This window comes from Falco cherrug, chromosome Z (assembly GCF_023634085.1).
Source record: "Falco cherrug isolate bFalChe1 chromosome Z, bFalChe1.pri, whole genome shotgun sequence".
NCBI classification, from domain to species: Eukaryota; Metazoa; Chordata; class Aves; order Falconiformes; family Falconidae; genus Falco; species Falco cherrug.
The window spans coordinates 46,238,374-46,260,904 of NC_073720.1; the positions used below are offsets into that span (position 1 = coordinate 46,238,374).

The 22,531-nt window shown below is 34.7% G+C and overlaps 1 long non-coding RNA gene across 1 annotated transcript in view; it reads right to left on the bottom strand.

Moving 5' to 3' along the window:
• Positions 1 to 22,531, bottom strand: part of LOC114017871 (uncharacterized) — a 114,882-nt gene that overhangs the window by 86,509 nt on the left and 5,842 nt on the right. The window contains exon 2 of the long non-coding RNA XR_003563155.2: positions 3,199 to 3,273. This is a non-coding gene — a long non-coding RNA (uncharacterized LOC114017871). The remainder of the gene's footprint in view (positions 1 to 3,198; positions 3,274 to 22,531) is intronic.

Below are 22,531 nucleotides of genomic sequence, written 5' to 3' on the forward strand. Positions count from 1 at the left end.
AGTCAACAGTGACCTTTCTCACTGTAATTTCATTGAAAACTTGCATATTTGTTTGACTAACTTAGAAAATAATGCTTGTTCCTTAGATTCATACTAATTAAAGATTAAATAATTTATGCTGATAGTGCCGACCATCTCTGTTCATGAATGACAAACACATTAGTCAAAGTATTGATTTTTCTTTTCTTTGTGTCATACTTGTACAATCTGAAATTCCAGATTCCTAAGCAGTAGGATGAATGTGCAGGAATTTAGGATTTCCCCAGCTGCAGGCAACTGGCTGTGAATCAATAACATAACTTTGATATGACTTTACTTTTCATTCTGGATGACAGAATTCTACTAGTAAATGGTTTTTAAAACATGAGCTGGGAATAGCCTTCCCTTGAACTAACTGGAATGTAGATCCTAGGTTTGGTATATGTTCACTGAACTGTTTAGAAAATATTCCATTGACTTCAGTTGCCTTTGTCTTGAGTACCCAATATGTTTGCTTCAACCAAGTGCTGACATATTTCACACATATCGCTGAGCCCCCCTTCCAATTTGGTACTTTAAAAAATTACCACAGTAAGAGTATCTCTTGAAAAACCATCCTAAATGGGGGATGGTGGTGAGCGGAATGAAAGTAGAGGAAGAATTGTGTAGCTGTGTTTAGTAAATTTTTGTTTCTACAAGAAGCAGGAAACATTGACAGTCACCTTTGCTGCTAGTTTCATGAACCACCTTTAAGTTCACAGAGCTAGTATAAAACTGTAAGATAACCAACAGAAATAAGTAAATTATTTCAACCAATCAAAACCGTACAATTTTTCAAATTACTTTTTTCATGGGGGTTTCTTGAAGGATGCAAAAATTTTGGTTATCCAGAGAAAAGCAAGAATCTAAACTAAAACCCAAAAGTACGACTTCGGCAAAAGGTGATTTCTTGCACAAAGGCAGGACAAGATTCTGCTTTTTTGCCTCTGCATATTTAATGTAGTGCCTTCCTTACCTACCTGTTTTAAAGAGGCCAAGGTAAATTGTTCCACTTGTTTTCTACCCAAACTAGTAATTTGTATGTCCACAGATAGTGGATTCTGCAGAATTTCCCATGTAATACTAAGAATGTTATTTGTATGAAATTCTTTTACTGAGAACTGAAAGGTAAGGAAAGGAAAAAGATTAAAAGAAACCCATAACATTGAGGAGTCAAATTAAAATAGAAAAAAGTGGGGATTTTTGTATTTTTACCAATGGTCTTAAAAGTAGCAGTTGCTTAAATTGTCAAAATATCCTTGTTTTGAAAACTTCTGAGCTTTTCTGTGTAAATCTGGTGAATGAGTTAGCATGACCGTGTAAAACAGGAGTGCTTTCAATGGGCTGTAGAGAAACACACTCCCATGAGGTAAGATGAAGAAGGCAATGGAATTTTTTCTCAGCATAATGAATGGTACAAAAATATTGAATATATTTTGTGCTTTTCATATGTTGCTCTTTGATTCATGTAAAAATATTATTGATGCATATTTTGAAGGATCATCCTCTCCTTTATAAAGCATTTATCAGCCAGATGATAATTCACTAACTTTTCATATGGTTTTAGCTAAGAAAAATTGTGGCCTGTGTTTCAGGAGGAAACAACGCTGCATATTTTAAAAGGTAAAAAATCCTCCCTTCCTGAAATCATGTTTATTTTTTCTTATTAAAATTACCTCCATTCCCCAAACACAAATTCACTTCAACATTTTCTTTGTCATGAGTATATTTATAGGATCAGACAAGTTTTGAGACTGTTGGTTTTGATCAGCATATCAATTACAAAGAAAATCCTAATAAGAAGGTAAAGCACAGTGAGAGGACATGGTTTTTTTAAGACATCGTTATTTTAATTTCACAGTTTTGAATGTGTCATATGCACATTTCTGCTGGAAGGACTGATAAATGATAGAAACAGGAAAATAGTTGTAAAGTATGTCAGACAAATTCCTGTCTGTTAATGAATGCTAATGTGAAACTTGGGATTTTTTTTTTTTTTTCAAGGCATTTAACTTCTGGTTTAGGAGGATAAAGAGAATGAAAAAATCAGACGTTTCATCTCATAATGAAGTTGGCCTCAATTCTTTTGTAGTCTGAACTCCATTTGCTAATTTTTACACCTAATTGATAGCTGCTGGACTAAGCTTATGTGCTGTATGGACTACATTTATTAAAGGGTCTTACACAATAAATCATGCAAAAAAATCTGTTTGTATGTTAAAAAAATAGTTCTGCTAAGATTCTACATGACACAGATGCTTTTATGACACAACATAAAATCTGTACAACTTTCTGAGCATTAAAATCAAACCTGCATATTATCTTTTGATCTGGTGTTCTGACCTTAGTAGGCAAGGTCTCACTGCTGGTATGCATCAAATAAAACAACAGCATATTAAAAAAAAAATATTAGGGGTAAAGCTTATTTATAATCCTCTTCTGATTCCCTTCTGATGGCTTTGCTGTAGACAGTTGTCATGGTTTAACTCCAACCAGTAATTAAGTACCACGCAGCCACTCACTCCTCCCCCCTCACCCAGAGGGATGGGGAGGAGAATCAGAAAGGAATGTAAAACTCAAGGGTTGAGAAAAGAACAGTTTAATAATTGAAATAAAATTAAAATGAAAGAGCAAAAACAATTAAAAAATTACAGTTATAATGAAAAAAAGGGAGGGTTAAGAGGAACTAAATCCAAAGAGAAGGGAAAAGAAAACAAGTGATGCACAATACAATTGCACACCCACTGACGAATGCCCAGCTGGTCCCTGAGCAATGATCAGCAGCATGGGCCAACCTCCACGTTTATATACTCAGCATGTCGTCCCATGGTAGGGAGTACCCCTTTGGCTAGTTCAGGTCAGCTGTCCTGGCTGTGTCCCCTCCCAACCTCCCGTGCCCCTCCAGTCCTCTCGCTGGCAAGGCCTGAGAAACTGGAAAGTCCCTGACTTAAAGTGAACATTACCCAGCAATAACCAAAACCATCCAGATGCCATCAGCATTGCTCTCACACCAAATCCAAAACACAGCACTGCACCAGCTACTGAGAAGAAAATTAACTCTATCCTAGCTGAAACCAGGACAAAAATGCTAAATATTCTGTCTCTGGATGATGATTTTTGGATGCAGTGCTTTTTGTTAGCTTTCAGGAGTGCACATTAAAAGTAAGTTACAGTCCTTACTTGGGGCTCATGCACATCATGTCTACTTTTTCTTCGTTTTGGTTTTGATGGCTTATGCTGTCAGATTCGGTACCCCTGTCAGAAAATATTACGCAAAATCAAATTGTTTCATGTTATGAATAGTGCTGTTATCATTTGCAATTTGCCCACCCTTTTAAAATCGAAGTTATAGCTCACTGAGTTCAGAGCAGCAGAACAAAAGGGAAATTGAACCCTTTATCTTAGTCTTTATTATTTACTACAAATTTAAGCATTTTTCCTGTGCTGTTGCTAAATCCTCTGGAGCATTTTTCTGGAGTTTGTTGAGAGCTCAAGAACATGGGGCTGACATGTGGGAAGTGATGGAAAAATATATTCTTTGAACTAAAGGCTGTTAAACTCTATGCCAGTGTCTGAGGGATGGGAAGGAAGTGAGGACTCAGGTCTGAAAACAAAGTTTTATTAATGCATGGCAAAGTATGAGCAAACCTTAACCAGCAACAAAGGGGGGCATGCAGAGAAGCAAAGCTGCATGTGATATATAGATTTTTTCAGCATTTCTGAAATATAATTTAATTACTTCGGTGATGAGAGGCAACCACCCTCACAACCGACTGCTTGACTGAACTCATTTGCAAGGCAGACCTACTACTGGACCTGTTGTTGCAGTGGGAATTTTGGCTGAACACAACTATCCCTACCAACTACCAAAACTATTGTGTAGACAGAAATATTAACAGGACATGATCCAGAAGATAATTCTATGTTGCTTAAAGAAATTATACTGAAGAATGGCAATATTGTAAAATTAACACCATCTTAAGCTTAATCCTTATTTCCGTATTTTGAAGTGTAGCCATCTGACCTGTTTTCTGGAATTCTCACAGAAGAACAAAGAAATTATGCATTCTGTATTAATACAACTATACACTACCAGCTCTTCACCTGGTTAGTAAAACCTTTGCAGTGGACTTGCCACCTTGGATGATGTATAGTGTCTCTAATTAAAATTGGAACTTATATTTAGAGAGGTTGGTAGGAGAGAATAAGAGGAAATTCTTGCAATGCTAGAGTTATTTCCTCAGAAGAACTTTCAGTGTTTCCCGTCCTAACATTGTACTTGTTAGCATACAGTAAATGCTTTACTCCTTTGGGGAAACATCCCTTTTCCTTGGAAGATATACTGGCAATGCTAAATGCAGCTCAAAGCATGCACTTCTAGTGATCCTACAGTTTGTTAGAAACCCAGTAAAAGAAACCCTGGTTTGTGGAGGTAGGAAAATCTCCTTATTTACTAGGTCAAAGGGAGATTTCCTCCAGTTTCCCTGTCATCATCACATTCTGCAAACAAAAGTAAACTTTCAGTATGCCTGGATTTCCCTTTAATGAAGGCAGAAGGTCAGAAAGTTTTGATTGTGATGCTTGTGATTATGACAGTAAAAGGTTAAATAAAGTAGGGGAACATCAAACAATTGTAAACATGATTTAATCATATTTTTGGAAGAAAGCACAAAACTTTGCTAACAACCAAATGCAGACTGCTGAACTAATAAGAAACCCCCCAAAAACCCACAATCATGTGAACACTGAAAGCAGAAAATGTAGGTGTCAGTGTTCAAATCTTTGTCTTTATGCTGGAGTGTTTTGCTAGTAAAAAAAGAATTCTGTTCTTGACCTTATGAAAGAAAATCTTATTTACTTTTTGAAATGTATTTACACTACAGAAGAAATGAATGGTGGGAGATGTCTTAGACCTCTCTCTTGAAATCTGGTAAGGTGAACTTAGAAGAGCTTCTTCTAAAGGAGAGTAATTGTTGTGGGTAACCTAAATCACCTGCATTTGGGATGTGAAATCTCCAGGTTCTGTGTCTGCTTGTTACCTTCATGTGGCTGTGAACCCCACTAGTGTGACCATCAGCAGGAACCCTTCTAACTCTGAAACTCACTTTGGCTATCCTCTGGCAGAAGTGACAGCCCTTCTTCAGGCCCACAGATAGGAAGTAAGAAAGCAGCAGAAGCAAAACTTTGCAAATGAATAAATAAATAAATAAGTAGATGATGAGGGCACAGACACAAGGGGCTGCTAAAATGAAGTTATTATGACAAAACTTGTGTAATGATATTAAAATCGTTTTTTCTTTTTAAGTAACCTACATGCCCTTAGTGTCCATGAGCTAAAACCATAAAGTGAATCACTTACACATCCTTTGATGGCTCATTAAGATTGGTTTCACCTAACCCACTTAATATCTACACAACTTCTGTCATTTTGCTGCTGCCATTCTCAGGCATCAATGGTATCTTCAAAATGCCAGCAAAAGATACCAAATCGTTAATGTGCAGGAGCATATCCTCCAGGAAATCTGCCATATGCTCAGAACACATTGCATTATTTCAATAGTAGCCACCACGCAAATGAGAAATGCTTTCCTGAAATAAAATAAATGAAATTGTTATTTATGCTCTAATTGCACATGCCTTTCTTCAACCTCCAACCTGACAAGGAAATTTGTATAAAAGGGTATTAGAAATGCCCAAGTAATAAACTAGGTAAACTTTAATATCTTTTCTCAGACTTGTTCGTTTATGACCTCAGTTATTTTGGAGGCATACCTGCATAAGGGCCAGATGAAGAGAAGTAAGGGAAACTTGGGATGACAGGTAATTATGAATTACTGATGACCAGTTGGTAATTCAGCTTATTGGAATTATCATATTGAAGGATGAACCATGTAAGAAAGACATTTATTTGCAACAACTATAACTTGCGTAAGTGGAAGAGGTAGATATATTCTCTCTTTAGGTTTGTTTTACCAGCTAAGCCTTAGTAAAGCTCTTTTTCATCCAAAGCTACATGGTGGAATTGTATAGACTATAAAAGAGTGAATCCAAATTCAGAAATCTTATGTCTTCAAATCATCTGATTAAATCTATTATAATAGAAAAGTATGGGAACGTGATTCAAGGAAAAGGAATGTAATAGAAAAGAGATAATGATGTTGTGGTTGAACCCTGGCTGGCAACCAAGCACCATGCAGCTGCTCGCTCCCTCCCACCTCGCCCAGAGTGATGGGGGGAAGAATCAGAAAGGAATGTAAAACTCAAGGGTTGAGATAAGAACAATTTAATAGGCAAAGCAAAAGTTGCCCATGCAAGCAAGCTAAACAAGGAATTCATTCACCACTTCCCATTGGCAGGCAGGTGCTCAGCCATCCCCAGGAAAGCCAGGCTCCATCACGTGTAACGGTTATTTGGGAAGACAAAAGTCGCCATTCTGAAAGTCCCCCCGCTTCCTTCTTCCCCCAGCTTATGTACTCAGCATGACATCATCTGGTATGGAATGTCCCTTTGGCCAGTTTGGGTCAGCTGTCCTGGCTGTGTCCCCTCCCAACCTCCCGTGCCCCTCCAGCCCTCTCGCTGGCAGGGCCTGAGAAACTGAAATGTCCTTGATTTAATATAAACATCACCCAGCAACAACTAAAATCATCCATGTGCCATCAACATTGTTCTCTCACCAAATCCAAACCACAGCACTGCACCAGCTACTGAGAAGAAAATTAACTCTATCCTAGCTGAAATCAGGACAAATGAGAAAGAAAAAGGATTTAAAATAAGAAAGTGGAATTTTTGTTGAAATTCAAGAAGTTCATGAGGCTTTTAGAAGACAAGCTGACCAATACATTACTATATGTAAGAGCTGACTTTAATAAATTATGCTTACACAATGTACTGACTGCATCCTTCTGCAAAGAAATTTTCACTATATTCATAAATATATGGTTTATATTTATAAATGTGAGGTTTTATATGTGCTATAAATGCAATGAATTTAAATGCTATATATATAAAGTTTTGCTGTATTTTCAATGTAACTATACCTGTATATTTATTATCTTCAGGAAGAAAATTTAATATTTTTTTTGTTTGTTTCTGTCAGTTTTTATCCATCTTTCATGTAATATTTGAGAACTGAGAAGAAGCCATACATATACATTTTATTAACTGTATTGCCTTTCTATAAACAGTAGTGTAGATTTCATCACAATATTTGCTTCATGCTCTGAATACATTTGTTCTGAGAAAATATGATAGTGGATTGACTGAGAAAAGCAAGTACTGCCTACATCATAGAAAATAATTATGTTTTCTCATAAAATGTTCAACTCCTTTTCTGTTCTAAATGAATGAGGATCCCATAAGATTTATCTATTTCATTTTTTTATCCATGTTATTTTATAAATGCAATGATAAATATATATTTCTCTTTCTTTCTGTACATCTTCTTTTTTATTCTCCCCAGTTACAACACAATCTTTACAAGAACGCCATTTCTCCAGATTATGATAGTGAAACATATGCAGTACTCTGGACAAATCTTACTGCCTGGCCATCATTTCATTCTAATGTGTGTAGCTTTCCCAATATAACAGATGTGTGGGTAGTACCAAACCCACTTTGTTTGGTTTTATTAGTGGAAAATATAAAAATCTATGAGTGGATGCTAATCATTTAATCTTATATTAAGGTAGTAGTTTTGAAATTAAACCCTAATAGTAAAATGATACTCTGGCCAGATAGTTCTAATTAAGAAAGCTGTTGAGGAAAATATTGCTATTTAATTTTTTAATATGGAAGACACTAACAGAAATCTATTCTATAAAAGTACAGTGTGCAAGTAACAAATGGATGAGTTTTGAAAACAGCACTGAATTGCAGAGAAATGTTCTTAATTAAAGTTAAGTAGCTTCTTGAATATTAATGCCTTCCCAAATTGGTTTTGATGGAAAAGATGTTAAATGGACATTTATATAGCATTAATGAATATCAAATAAATTCAAATTACTTTGCTTAGTTGGTGGTTGAATGATTTGGTGCCAAGAATAATTTTAAAATATCACTTTCAGCAAATACTTCTAATGGTTACAATTTTAAAGATATCTACCACACCAAAGTTGAGGGATGTACGGAACGTTTCCTTTAAGGAGTCTCATGTGTCATATAAACAGCAATGAGCTATTTATGGAAACTGAGTGCAAGAGTCTTTGTGTACCTTATCTTTACACTGTCCTTTCATGAAAATACAAATAATCATTTGCATGTGTAACAGATTTTTATGGGCATGTGTTAGAAATGGATTGAAAATATTTCCCTTTATAAAAGGGAATGACCCTTCAAGAGTCAGAAAGTTCCAATTCTATAGAAATATTTATACATTTGAGATATTAAAATTGTAATGTAATCGATATTTTCTTCAAGTATTTCAACCAATTTTATTCTGTTCAAAAGATTTATTTATGCATTCTGTCAAGAATCAGCAGCAGCCATGACTAAACAATGTGATTATAACTATTTGTGTGTAAGCTCAATGCAGACAAATAGGACAGCAGGTGCATTTTGGGGATTTAATACCTAAAATTTATTATTATGATCCATTTTGATTAAATTTCCCATTGTCCCAACAGCTGGTGGTTGGGCAGATTTATTATGCAAACAGAATTATTCAGTGGTAGTATTATAACTCAGTATCACTGATTTGGAAATTTCAAGACCTATATGCAAATTACTTCTCCTTTCCAAATTATTTCCAAAAGCATCAAATTCTAGACTCTAGAAAATGTGATGATATTAACTAATATTTTTGTTTTACTCATTATTTTAGATCAGTGTTTCATGCTCCATAGGAATCTAAGGGGTATAGTTTTATCTTACTGGAATTATGGTTCTGAAATATTAACAGAGCTGGAGGAAAAATGGTACTATTTTGCTGCTCAATGAAGCCCATACCTTTTCCATCACATGCTTAAAGACATTAAATTCTTATGTACTGAAGGATTTGTGAATTTATATAGAGACTACAGAATTTAGCAGTTAATATGTAGATATTTTCTATCATGATTTAAAAAATGCCACAAGCTCTTAATTTGGTTTTTACTGTCTTTTTTTCCCAAAACTTAGTCTTAAACAGAGAAGAGTGAATTTTCAAAGTATTTCAGGACATGTGCAGTTAGAAGATTTTTTCAGAAGCACTTAAGGTCCAGATAGTCAAAGATCTGTGTCAAAATATTCCTGGGATAAATAGGAATTCTATTAGTCAACACTTTCATGATTCCCTTGAGTCATCAGTGAGTTAATTTGTAGGTATTTAAACTACTGTACATACTCTAGGCCCAAAATTTAGGAGGGAACACCTGTAGCAGAACTTAACATTTTTAAGGACAGTTATGAATTTTTGTCTTATTTTTATAACAGTATAGCATTATACACAGTATCAAATAAGAAATTTAAGACTCACTGAAATTCTAATGCAGATTTGAGAAGTTCGAAGTAAGTTTAAGCTCTCCTCTTTTTGCTACAGTAAAACTGGAAATTTTCTTTGTACTTGATTCAGTGAAGAGTTAAAGACATTTAGAAAAATATCTTGAATATGTATTTCTCTTTACGTGTAAGTAAGATATTTTGGAATGTTATTGAAAGTCTGTAACAGCTCTTGACAAAACATTAAACAGCTGTAACCTCAGTTGCTCCGGTTAAGTGTGAATATAATGACTCAGGTGATGAAAGTATGCAAACAGCCGGGACAAATGACTTACACAGGGAAAGAGTATAAGAACAGAGAATAAGATCAGTTTTTCTTTTTTTTCTTTTAAAATACATCTAGTATGTTGTCCAGGGCACTGTGACATTCCTCTGTGTTATTACATTAGATTGATCATGTTAGCTGTTAAGCAGAGGAGCGGGTCTAGCTTCAGGCAGACCGCTGATTATTGTGAAAGCTCCCTATAGCTGCAAATTCATCTGAGAGTGTCTAGGCGGTGGATTTTATAGTTCCCTATAGCAGCTCCTCCTAATGATAAAAATGACAATATCTAAGAAAAAAATACTGGTATATATTGTCAATCTTATATTCAGCCAGAAAGCAAAGTGGAAAATTAAAAATGGAAGCAGAGATTGCTGGACATTTTAAAGGCAAAAGCGAGTTAATTTCTAGAAGCTACAGACCATAGGATGGATTTTGGTTTCATGTTAGCATGATTGCTGGAGTATTTAAATTTCAGCAGCATTGTAACCATTTTGTTGACTGATTTAAAGATTATTGATCTCTCACCAAAGCCTTGATACAGATACATGTCACAGTAATCTAATACTCTCAATTAAATTTTCTCTAATACAGTAAGTTATCATGTGTCTGTTAATATATTTTAATTTTAGTAACTGCAGGATCATTTATAGAGGGAAAAAAGTTAAAAGCTGAGAAAAACAGGTTGCAAATATGAAATTGAAAGTTCTTGAAGTTAAAGCCAGTGATAATGAAAGGTGCTGGCAGCGACAGCTGTAGGGATGAACACCTTGTTTTAGTCAGAGGGTAAGCTGCAAAGGTTTAAAATTACCTACAATATTTAAGTCTGAACTTTAAATCTGATTTAACCCTAAGACAGAAATTCTGGATTATTATAATTTTTATTATGTAGCTGTAGTCTGCATGCCTTTCATTTGTGTCAGTGCTGGTTTCAAACCATTAAAGGTCAAATGCCAAAGGCCGAGTCACTGTACTATTGTTTAATATTGCTAAATTTTGTACTTAGGCTGTTCATGAAACCTATGAAGAAAGACTGTGAGGTTTCAGATCTGAGCTATTAACACAAACACTTCAAAAGTTCAGAAAGAGCTGGTTTTATACCAAATTTATACTCTTTCATTGAATTACAAATTTTTAAATTTAGAAAAAAATGTACTGTAATTTTTATAGATGTCTCATTAAATGAAGAGAAAAGCTTTGAGTGTACAATTTACTACATTTTTTGCTATAATTCTGACAAGATGTTATTAACAAAAAATTCACAATTTGGGTAGTTGAACACTGGAAAAAGCCACCTAGAGAGGTTGTGGAACCTTATCCTTTGACATTCTCTAAGTTTTACCAGAGAAGACCCTGCACAACCTTACTGGTGCTGGCAGTGTTTTGAGTGGCAGGCTGCCCAGAGGACATCCAGCTGTCCAGTCCAGCTTAATTTATTCTGTGACATTATTCTGGTTTCATCTGGGATGGAATTGATTTTCCTCTTGGTAGCTGGTGCAGTGCTGTGGTTTGGATTTGGGGTGAGAACAATACTGATGGCACACTGATATTTTTAGTTGCTGTTAGGATATGTCTATACTAAATCAAGGACTTTTCAGTTTCTAGGGTCCTTCTATTGAGAGGGCTGGAGGGGCACGGGAGGTTGGGAGGGGACACAGCCAGGACAGCTGACCCAAACTGGCCAAAGGGACATTCCATACCAGATGATGTCATGCTGAGTACATAAGCTGGGGGAAGAAGGAAGCGGGGGGACTTTCAGAATGGCGACTTTTGTCTTCCCAAATAACCGTTACACGTGATGGTACAGCCTGGCTTTCTGGCTGAACACCTGCCCGCCGATGGAAAGTAGCAAATGAATTCCTTGTTTTGCTTTGCTGGTGTGAGTGGCTTTTGCTTTAGTTATTAAAGTGTCTTTATCTCAACCCACAAGTTTTCTTACTTTTAGTGTTGTAATTTTCTCCCCATCCCACTGTGGGGTAGTGAGCAAGTGGCTGTGTGGGGCTTGGTTGCTGACTGGGGTTAAACCATGACAGACATTTACCAAAGATGTCAATCATTTTGCTTATTCATTTTGAAAGAAATGAATGCTTTAAACTCCTCCAAAATGAAAATGCAGAAGAATATAATCTTCTACCTACTTAAAACTTTAATTTCTCTTTTTTACAACAATCAGAAGTGTTGGATTTTTTTTTAAATACTTAGGATTCTGTCTTCTTCCTCAGTATTTTTGTGTGCTGTAGGTTACTTATGAAACTAATTTTAAGATACATTCAGACATCTAGGTTCAGCATGTACCTGCTGGAAGTGATATGAAACTGCTTATGATAGATGATAAATTTGGTGCTTGAAAAAGGATGCTGTGCATTAGTGCAGCAATCTTCACGTCAATATTGCTGGAAACCTGGGACATGCTACAAGACCTTTTTTATTATCTATTTTGATCAAATCTTCTAGGACAACTTTTTTTTTAAGGCTGAAGTTTACAAACTGTATTTATCTGCTCATGATTCTTTTATTTTTCTTTGTTTAGAAATATAGCAACATCTAGTATCTTCTGAGTATGTAGCTAACAATAAAATGGATTAAGTGCATAAAATTCATAAATCAGTACATGCTCATCTGGTTGCCAAGTTAAATGACTGCTGCAGTGACTACCTAAATACAGAAAGAAGCAGAATGCATTTAGTGTACTAAGTATTCATGTTCTGCTAAGACATTATAGCAGATGAATGTGTGTTTACATGAGAAATATTTTTACAAAGCATAACTGGAAATACTTGCCTTATCTTTTTTTGAGAGCACTATTGAAAAATTAAAAATTTTCTCAGGGGCCCTGTATATTAAAAATATTCTGATGTTCCCAGTCTGACAGATACACTGTGTAGAAGAGCATAATTATGTATTAGATCTACACTTTAACTGCTTTGAAATGAGCAGGATGGAAATCCACAGCTTTTACTTGTGGGTTTACTCACAACTGGGTATTTTAAGGTTGGGACTGGATATATTCTTGTCTTTTTAGTGAAGCCTAAATTTGATGTACTGAGGGGAGGACATACTGGTGTTTTGCTGATTGGTTGTTTTTTTCTTTCATACTACCTACACACTATGCCAAAAAGAATGAAATAAATATTTATCTCTTAATTAGTCTTGTAATTTGAATTTATAGGGTATGTGTGTTTTGTACTTAATTTATTTTTATAGGTCAATAAATATCCCGTATCTGTTGCTATGGTACTAGTTTTATTTTGGATCTATTTATGCTTCGCGTGAAATAACTTTATATAATCTAATAAAGTAACAGAATTATGTCAGGGTATTTGTGGAATAACTTGCATTACTACTGGTTTTTAGCCTTCTTTCTTAATAGTCATGTCTTTACTTTTTAAAAGCCCAGTTCTAGTGGCTCAAGAACTCTTGGATTACTTAAATACCATGAAACCAAAACCATTCTGATTATAATTACACATAGAAACATCTTTTCATGCTGATGTTAAATTTTGGTACCAAACAAAAATATATAACCTTGCAGAGTGTACTATTTTAACAAACACTTGGGCATAACTTAATGATGTTTATCATTTTGATGCCAATGGCATTGGCATTTGTATTCTGCATGTCAAGCACTATGCAAAATGCACTTACAAAGTTAATATTAAATCAAGATTTTTACCTGAGGGTTAAATAATGAAATCAATTGTAATATTATGCTTTGTATTGTACTTCCTACTGGCACAAGCTGCCTGTTATTTCTTAAAGCAGTTTTTTTCTCCTACAGAAATTGGTTCTATTGGTACTATTCACGTACCTCTGAATAAATAAATGAAAAAATAAATTAAAAGGAGGTAATAAGAATTGATGTAAAAATGTAGATTGTTGAGATGAAACCATCTAACAATTACTTTAAAAACCAAAACCAAAACAGCTGTTTTGTAAGAAGCCCCTCATGAGTGTTAAAGGTTACTTTCTCCCTTTTATAAGAAAGAGTCACTCCATGTTGGGTTGAATGAGGAGGATTATTATTTTTATACATGTCAATATGTAAACATCAAACTTTCTAAGTAAGAAAGCAAGAAGTTGTTTCTGGTACCCAAGTGACTAAACCACAGTCCTGGTTTAGATGTGTAACCTAGGAATGACTGCAAGCAAAATGTTACTTTGTGGATAAATTACATGAGAAAAGTTAATGAACCTACTTTTATAGGTTATTATCATAAAAATATTTAAAATTTAACAAAACAACTTGAAGTTTGGAAATCTTGCTCGAATCAAAGCTGCTTGATGTTGTAACATGGTTTTGTTCCTACACTGAGGGACTGAAGGGAACTTCCTGTGTGAAGATTACTTCCACTATTTCTTCAGGTCATTGATATGTGGGTAATGTCTGTCTGGAGAAGGAACCTTCAGAAGAACTGATTTTATAGGTGTATCAGAAATAGTTTTTGTAACACATGAAAGAGATGTAAAAATGTGAAAACACCCTCTTCAGGATTATGGTTTGTGTTGATGAATTCAAGGAGAAAGCAGAGCTCTGACAGTCTCTTGCATTGCACCTTGTAGAAAAAAAATAAACATGACACTTTGAGAACTTAATTAATGACTGATCTTTCTGCTTGTGTCACCAATGATGTGGTCTTGATGGAATCTGCTTAATGACCTCCTCTGTCATCACAGGGTACATTGATATTTTGGCGAGATATTTGGGAATGAAGTAAACAGGGTCGTTTTCCTTACTAGTTAAGATAGTCACCTGTACTGTGATTGAATCATTTGCCACACAGTTTAGCCATATGTTAGTATTTCTGATGTCAGCCCCAGAGAGTTCTTCAGTTGTCTCCAAGTAGGAGATGAATGCAAATCTTGGTACCTTTTATTGGAGTCCAGTGCTCTCTAGCCAGATCTTTTAGATATTCCACATGAGGAAGGTATAATGTTTAATATCAAATGTGCTCATTTGTCATAGTTCATGCTACACAAGATTTTGATTTAGTGGAGTGACACAGAAATGTACTGAAGTCATAGTACAGCGTAATGTGGCAATTGCAATATACTGATGGATCACAATGTAAATGTGATTCCCATTACCGGCCTTCATATGCTTACCACCATGGTGCTGTCAGGCGTCTCCACCAGTCAGGAAGTAATGCATGGGTTGAAGTCTGTTGCTGTCTTCAAAGTTAATTCTGTTATTTTGGTTTTTTTTTATTTAGCTTTTGTACTCTATGTTATGCTGAGCCATGTATACACTTCCCCATGCTGGTCTTGTCTAGCTCAGGGAGGATATACTCTCCTGATTAATGCAGTGAAGGCCATTTACACAACCATTTGAGCCAGTTGAGTCATACAGACAGTTGATCCACTTTTACAGAAGTTTGTATAAAAGAAGGCCTACATTGTAGTCCCCTTTGTGTTGAGATGCTTTTAGTTTTCCTTGTAACAATTACTGCCTACACTCTTCCTTGAGCTTTATGAACGTTACCTATGCCCATCTCCTGAGTGTTCTACTGCAGGGGTTTGTTGCTTCATTGCACATTTCCCTGCATGTAAAAGTTGGCTACTCCTCAGTTCCTATTTCCATTTTTCAGTTTAAGTTGCTCTCAGAAACATTGATATTTTATTTTTCTTTTCTTCAGTATTTAGCCTTGGAGGTTATGTATTCTGGTCTGGGAGCTTCTCCTTAAAATTTAAAAGGGAAATGTTTTCAGTATATATGTATAAGCCTGTGCACTAAAGAGGCAGGCCATATGAAAACAGTGGTGTGTGACAATATAAATGAAGATTACAAGATAATGTGCAAATACTTAAGAAGAAATTAAAGTTGCACTGCAAATCTGCATACATTTGAATATCATTACTGTTTGATTTTGCAAATTTCATCTGAGTGGTTAGGTTTTTTCATCTGAATTTCATTTTAGTTGGAATAGACAAAGTGAATGTGTTCTTAACCAGTCTTTAAGCCTGACTTGCATGTAAGTAACCTACTGTGATCAGATCGGCTATATACCTAATTATAAGACTATTTAAGAAAACCCTCTAAGATAAGAAAGAAACAACATATAATGCTTGTGACTCAGCTTTTTCCAGACACTTCTTAGCAACATTCCTGCATGTTTTAAATGGTACAGTTCCAATCCAGCCTACTTTGATACTGGGCAAAGTTCAGTACCTCACTTCAGTATACTTTGACTTCATAAACATAGGTTATATGGTTAGAATGAATAGGTCTAGTTGTGTTTAATGTTAATAATTTGTTTTATAAAATATTGGCATTAGTCTGTAGCATTGCCAGGCTTTTCACAGATTTTCTTTCATTGCTGAGGATTTAAATCCCAGGAAGTAGAGTTTTGTCATCTATTTAATCTATGTGCATTGATTTAATCATGGAGTTATTTCTTTCTTTGTGTGTGTATGTGTGTAGCTGTAAGCTTTGGAAGCTTTCATTGTCATGCTGCATCAAGATGATATAACACATTTAACTTGTGTTATAATACTGTTGACAATATTTTCTATTGCATCACCCTGCATCTATTACTTCTGTAGAAACCTACCTTTCTGAAGTGGTAGCATTTCACTTCTGAGAGAACAAATGACTGTAGAGAGAGACAAAACACTGAACTACTAGACTTAATACTAAAGGTCGTATAACATTACTTTCAGTTCAGATTAAATTTTAAGGAGACATTCCATACATATGAATATATTACATACAAGTCATGCAGATAATCCTCTGTAGTAGGTCAAATTTGTACTCTAGAATTAACTTTTGCTGTTGTTCTTATGCACAGGGTATTCATGAGTGTGAAAAATTTCAACATTAGCTCAGCACCTTTCATACAATCATGTGCTGTTTTTTTCCAGTGTCAAGTAAAGGACTTTTATTCCATGTTTTGATTATGCAACTTTTACTTGTGTTTTGTGCTTGGCTTTGAATTACCATATGTTTGTAAGGTTATGGTTATTTCAAAATAGAACTATTTTGCATGTGAAATTGTTGCTGGAAGGATATTTCTTGGTAAATGTTAGATATCTAGAATTTACTTATGCTTAAGGGCACATTTAGCATCATGACAGTCTCTGATAAGCAGAAAGTAGGTCACATTACCCAAGCATCATGAGGATATTTGGCAAAATGCAGTTTTGCACTCTGCTAATGATAATATTTTGAGGAGGACTGTAAACTACTTCTGTAGTTAAATTTATTAGATCACATTAGGCTAGACATAAGGGAATGTTGCATTCACCGAACTCCAAAACATAAATTTTGATGTTATCAACGGTGCCAAAGCCATTGAGTTCTTCACCACTTAATGTATTAGCTGTGTATTTATGATCATCACTTGATATTTTGAAATAGCGAGAATAGATTAATTTTCACAGAGTATTTGCAAACCAGTGATTACCTTTTGCAGAGATTAAAATATTTACCACCAGACTGAAAAAACCAGAAGTGGACAATAAAAACTCTCCTTCATCCAAAGCAACGCTTAAGTGGGTATCTTACATGTACCATCATGCATGCGATTTTGTCCACTTCTAATGAACATATGAACAATTAAAATGTTGGAGCAAGGCTCACAACAACTGTTATGAAATCAAGGCAGAACAGTATAACCATTGAATACAAATCAATTCAATCTGTATCATTTCATATTTTGTATCACCATAAGTTATCTGACTCAAATACCTCAATGTATCAAGTACCTTACGCTGTTTATTAGGCCTCCTATCTCCAACACTATGGATCATTCTGCTTTCCTCTTCCTTAGCTGTTAAGATTGAAGCCAGGCTTCATTCATACTTTGGCAATTTTATTGTCGCCTCTGCATAGGAACTGATGTCTGAAATTCTTTGTCCTAAAAGGATTGTTTCTGCTTGTTGATTCCACTGTCGAATTTAGTCAACACTGGAAACAGTGCACAAAACCCAGTCCTACTAATGATATCCATTAGTTTGTCTGCAAGCTGGCCTTCCTTTGCTCCTAACCCTGCCATTCTATTACAAGGAAAAATACAAAAGTCTAATGTGAGGTTAACTGGCATGAAACAAAATATACGGTGGTACATGGGGACCATATTAGTTAAATAACACTGGCAGTCCAAATTGGATTACTTTTATGCTTTTTCCTCTTCCCCCAGGTATTACTGTACAATTAGTATATGATTGAAAAAGGCAGAATTTTAATGTTAGGACATTAGGACATGTAAAAGATCTTAAGCAATCCTGTTAAAGACAATGGGTTACTCCAATCTACATCATTAATTTCTGTGATATCTAAGTTATTATGCTTCATACAACTGTCTTTTTAGATTTGTCCATATTTCAGACATTTTTTTGTTTCCTCTGTGTTTTTCTTGCCATATCCAAAGATGAGAATTTGATGACTAAGGATGCAGTAAATATGGAACTCAGGTTATTCTTAGAGCTTAGCAGTTTGTGTATTACTGACAGTACCTTCTGAATCTTCCTAATAATAAAACCTAGCCCATTTAACATCATATTTTAAGAGGAGTTGACTGTGTTTTACAAATGGGAAAAGGATGCACTAAAAATACTTAGTATTTCTAAAGACTGATTGGAAAACAAAAATCCTGGACCATGAAATGACCACTTTTTTTTTTTTTTTTTTTTTTAAAGAAGAAATAAAATATGATAGTAAAGTCATTCTGCTTGCACACATTTTTCTGAAGTAATCAGTTTTAAGTCATGTTATAGGAGTTACATTTACTTCTTAAAGAGGTCAGTTTGCTATTTTTATGGTGTTGCTTTTGGTGTAAGTAGACTAAAAAATATAGAGTTCTAGTATTATATGTTAATGTAGATTTCCAAATGAAAAGTATGTTAAAAATTTTGTATGTCTACATACAAAGGATCAAGGGTTTGATAATTTCACAGGCTTTGGATCATTACACATTTTATTGTTTTATCAGAACATTTTATATTTTCTTTAATCTCTGGAGCAGACTGTCTTGTCAAACTTGTCGAAAAGGACTTCCATGCAAAAATGAACTCTTCTTCCCACAAGAAGAAATTTCCACTCATCCTTAAAAATAAACTACCTCAAATATACACTTATTTTTCAGAAGTAAATAAGTAAATGAAATTACATAAATGCTTTTACTCTAGGAGAAGGGAGACTTTGAGGTCACCCTGCATGTGAGCAACATGTGATTGATGTCATCAAACTTTAGGCGTTTACAACACAGATGTCTACATCTGAGGTACTTTTTCTGGGTTGGCGTTGCCATTGGCAGAGCTCTACTCCACAGATGCTCTCCAGAGCAAGATCCAGCTTCCCAAAGATAGGTGGGGGATTATTACTAGAGTTCATGTGTAGCTGGAAACAGTTCTTGTTTTCCTTTGAGTTCTATAGTTAACACTGGTAAAAAGAGAAATGGGAAAGGTCATGCTTTGCTTGGGTCACACAGCTTTCAGAGGAGGTGGGAATAGAACCTGCTTTCTGATTTCTGTTATACGTCACCTTATAGCAGAGCTGGATATGAGACTATGTGAGTAGATTTCAAGTGAAGACAAATAATTTTTGAAAACTGTCAATCTGAATTCAGAGGAAGACAAAACAACAGTTGGTTTTTTTATGACATTTTCAGTAACTTTGTTTAATAGAAGTTTGTATTTTGAAACAAACTACTGGTTTTGAACTGGAAATGGACACTCAGACATCTAAGTCAGATATTTTCATCTTTTTAAAGCTTTAAAGGGTTAGTGTACAAAACACAAATTCTTTTCAAAAAAGTTCAGATTATGAAGAAAATTCTGAATAACATTATTCACTTCTTAAATCACTTCTTGTCTAAAATAAAGAGAAATTGATTTGTGCTTCAGAGCTGAGCATGCTATGAAGCAGGAACCAATGCTCAGATTGAAGTTCCCATCAGATTCCCATTAAAGTTTAGTCACTATGGATTTTTTTAAAACTTCTAGATTTTATTTTTTCCATTGCAGTTTATTTTTTCAGGGAATTGAATATTCAGTTTCTTTTCCATTGGTAGGATATGTTAATTAGTTTAATTTTGTTTTGTATGTTTCATTTCTCTATACATATTAACAAGGTTATATTATACTTATTGTACCAGATAATTAGCCCTTTATGTTCATTAAAATTACAGGCTACTAATATTTAAATATCTAAGCTGTAGTATACAGCAATTTGTCATGTTTTCTTACCAATTGCATTGATCTCATATGTCATTTAAGGCTTAATTATGATTAAGAATATTTAATAAATTTCAACTCACTTTAATAAATTGACCTTACATTTGCTCAGACTTTGTAAAGGACTTCTAAAAATGAACAATTTGAACTGTTATAACTCAAATGAGAAGATTTTCAAATAAGGATTATGTTTTCTTCACCTTTGGTAGCTGACCAGACTCCTAGTCTTATTTTTAAAGGGCTGTCTTTAGAAAGATGTACTTAACTTGCCCCCTGCCCCTTGTTAGTTATGATAAACTTGGAACAAACTTTGCTAATGGAGAGGAACCTTCCATGCCTCCTTGAGATGTTATGAAACTTGTCTGGCTTTGAACCTTGTGGATTTGTGAACACCATATCTTTAGCTTTGGAAGAACCCACAGTTCAAAAAAGGAACTTTCCTATTAAATTTTACTAAAAAAATCAGCATGCATGCCCATGTACACACTTTCTTGCATAAGTAGTCAGAAAACTACTGGTTGACACTGGAGACCTTGAGAGACGGGAGAGATATAAGTTCTTTTTCAAATTGACAGGTGTTACACTAGTGGGTTTAGGACCTGCAGCAGAACCCTTCTGGTATTATCCAGCTTCATGTCTAATAAAGCTAACAGCAATGATTAGGATCTAGTCACACTTGTCCTTCTCAAGTAGGCCATGAGAAACATAAAAATAGCCTGGAAGACAACAGACATTTTTGGATAATGAGAAGGGCTTTGTACTGGACAAGCCTGCATGAGAAATTGTCTTTCTTGGGGTATTTTAAAGGTTGTGATTGATACAGATGTCTGGCTAGATTTTAAAGCCTGTTCCCTATAAAATCCTTGAAGGAAGACAACAGAAATGAGGTCATCTCTATGGGTATGTCCATTTTCACTGTTTGCGTCTGTTCCAACTTCACAGTAACAGCTGAGTGGAGTAAACCACATTTGGTTCTACAGTTTTGTGAGCTTGGTGGCATGCAGTACATAGCAAATCTTAAAATATGCACCTACGCAACATTTTTTTAAATCTTAAGAGAAAAGTATGAAAAAGGGATTTGCATAAGGAAATTAAGCAATGAACCAAAGTTGTTTTCCTTGAGTTTACACCTTCTACTTGGGCTTGACATCTTGGGTTTCTCAGTTCAGTTTTTTGGTTTTTTTTTACAGCCTAGGCTGTATCAAGGAACTATATACTTTATTTGACTGTATAATTTTATATAAAGGTTGGATTTATTATAATAAATAGTAGTATTATTTTTTAATTTTTAATATATATTTATATATTATATACTATATATTAATGAAAATTATGTTTTAATGCATCCTTATAAATTTATTCTTTTTTAAAAGCTAGAGTAACCACCACAAAAAGAATAATAGTAGAAAGGCTGAAGTGGTAGTCAAAGGAGGAAAATCTTTGCTCAAATCAAAGAACTGTAGATTCCTACTGTGATTCTGAGTTATCAAGTATGTCATGACCTTATATTATCTTACAGATCTGGTTGTAACCTTAGTAACCAGGTATCCATAGTAACATATATATTCCAAGGTAATAGTTTGATCAAAACCTTTTTGTGATGTGATCTCTGAAGTTCTGATACACTGCATTACTCATTTCAGGGTGAAATTAGAGCCCATCATTTCCATATTTTGAATGTCATTTATCACACCACAGACTACCTTTCCCAAAAAGTATCTCTTCTCAGACTTTTTGTCTTATCAGTTACAAGTATAGCACTGTGTGTCATTAGTGAGGGCACACATTGCTATATCTTATGGTACATGGTATGTGTTGAAAGTGAATATATAAATTAAACAGAGTAGTTCAGAACATAACCCATTATGTGCATATTTTAACAGTGGGAGACACTTATTAAAGTAAAAGTGTATTTTCTATACTATGCTAAAAGAAAGAAATGAAAATATTAAGTGTTATAGATGCATTTATGGTAATTTTATGTCATTTTTTAGAAAATATGAAGAAAAGTCTTTGCAGTTTTATCACTTTACAACAAACATAAAGTACTGAACTGCTAAGCGATTATTTGAACACTGAAATAACAAAAAAACCCCAAACACCAATGTGGGCACACAGTATAAAAATTAGAATGCAACGATATCCAGCTAATCATTTATATTCTGAAACAGAGTTATAACGGAAAACTCTTTCTGCCCTGAAGTCATCAGTGTGAGCATTTTAATTCAGGGGAATCTGGAAATGCTGAACAGCTGTTGGATTGGTTGTGCTTATGGTCCTCCTGTTTCATAAAAGTAGGAAATGCACTAAGTGGTAAATTACAGGAGAGGATATTGTCTGTAGGGACACGATCATCAGGTTTCTGCTTTGGCACTTTGAACTTTAGATTGTAAATTGGATGCTTTGGTGACTGGATGATTTCTGCATCATGTTATCAATGCACACTTGATTTAAATATAAGTTGTCTACATGAAATCCTCTTCAATGTAGTATACAGAGAATAATGTTTGTAATATCAATTTTTTTTTCAAACCATATTCCATCACATTTAATGAAAAAACAAAAAATAACAGCATTTTGCTGGAATCTGCTACCATACACCCTCAA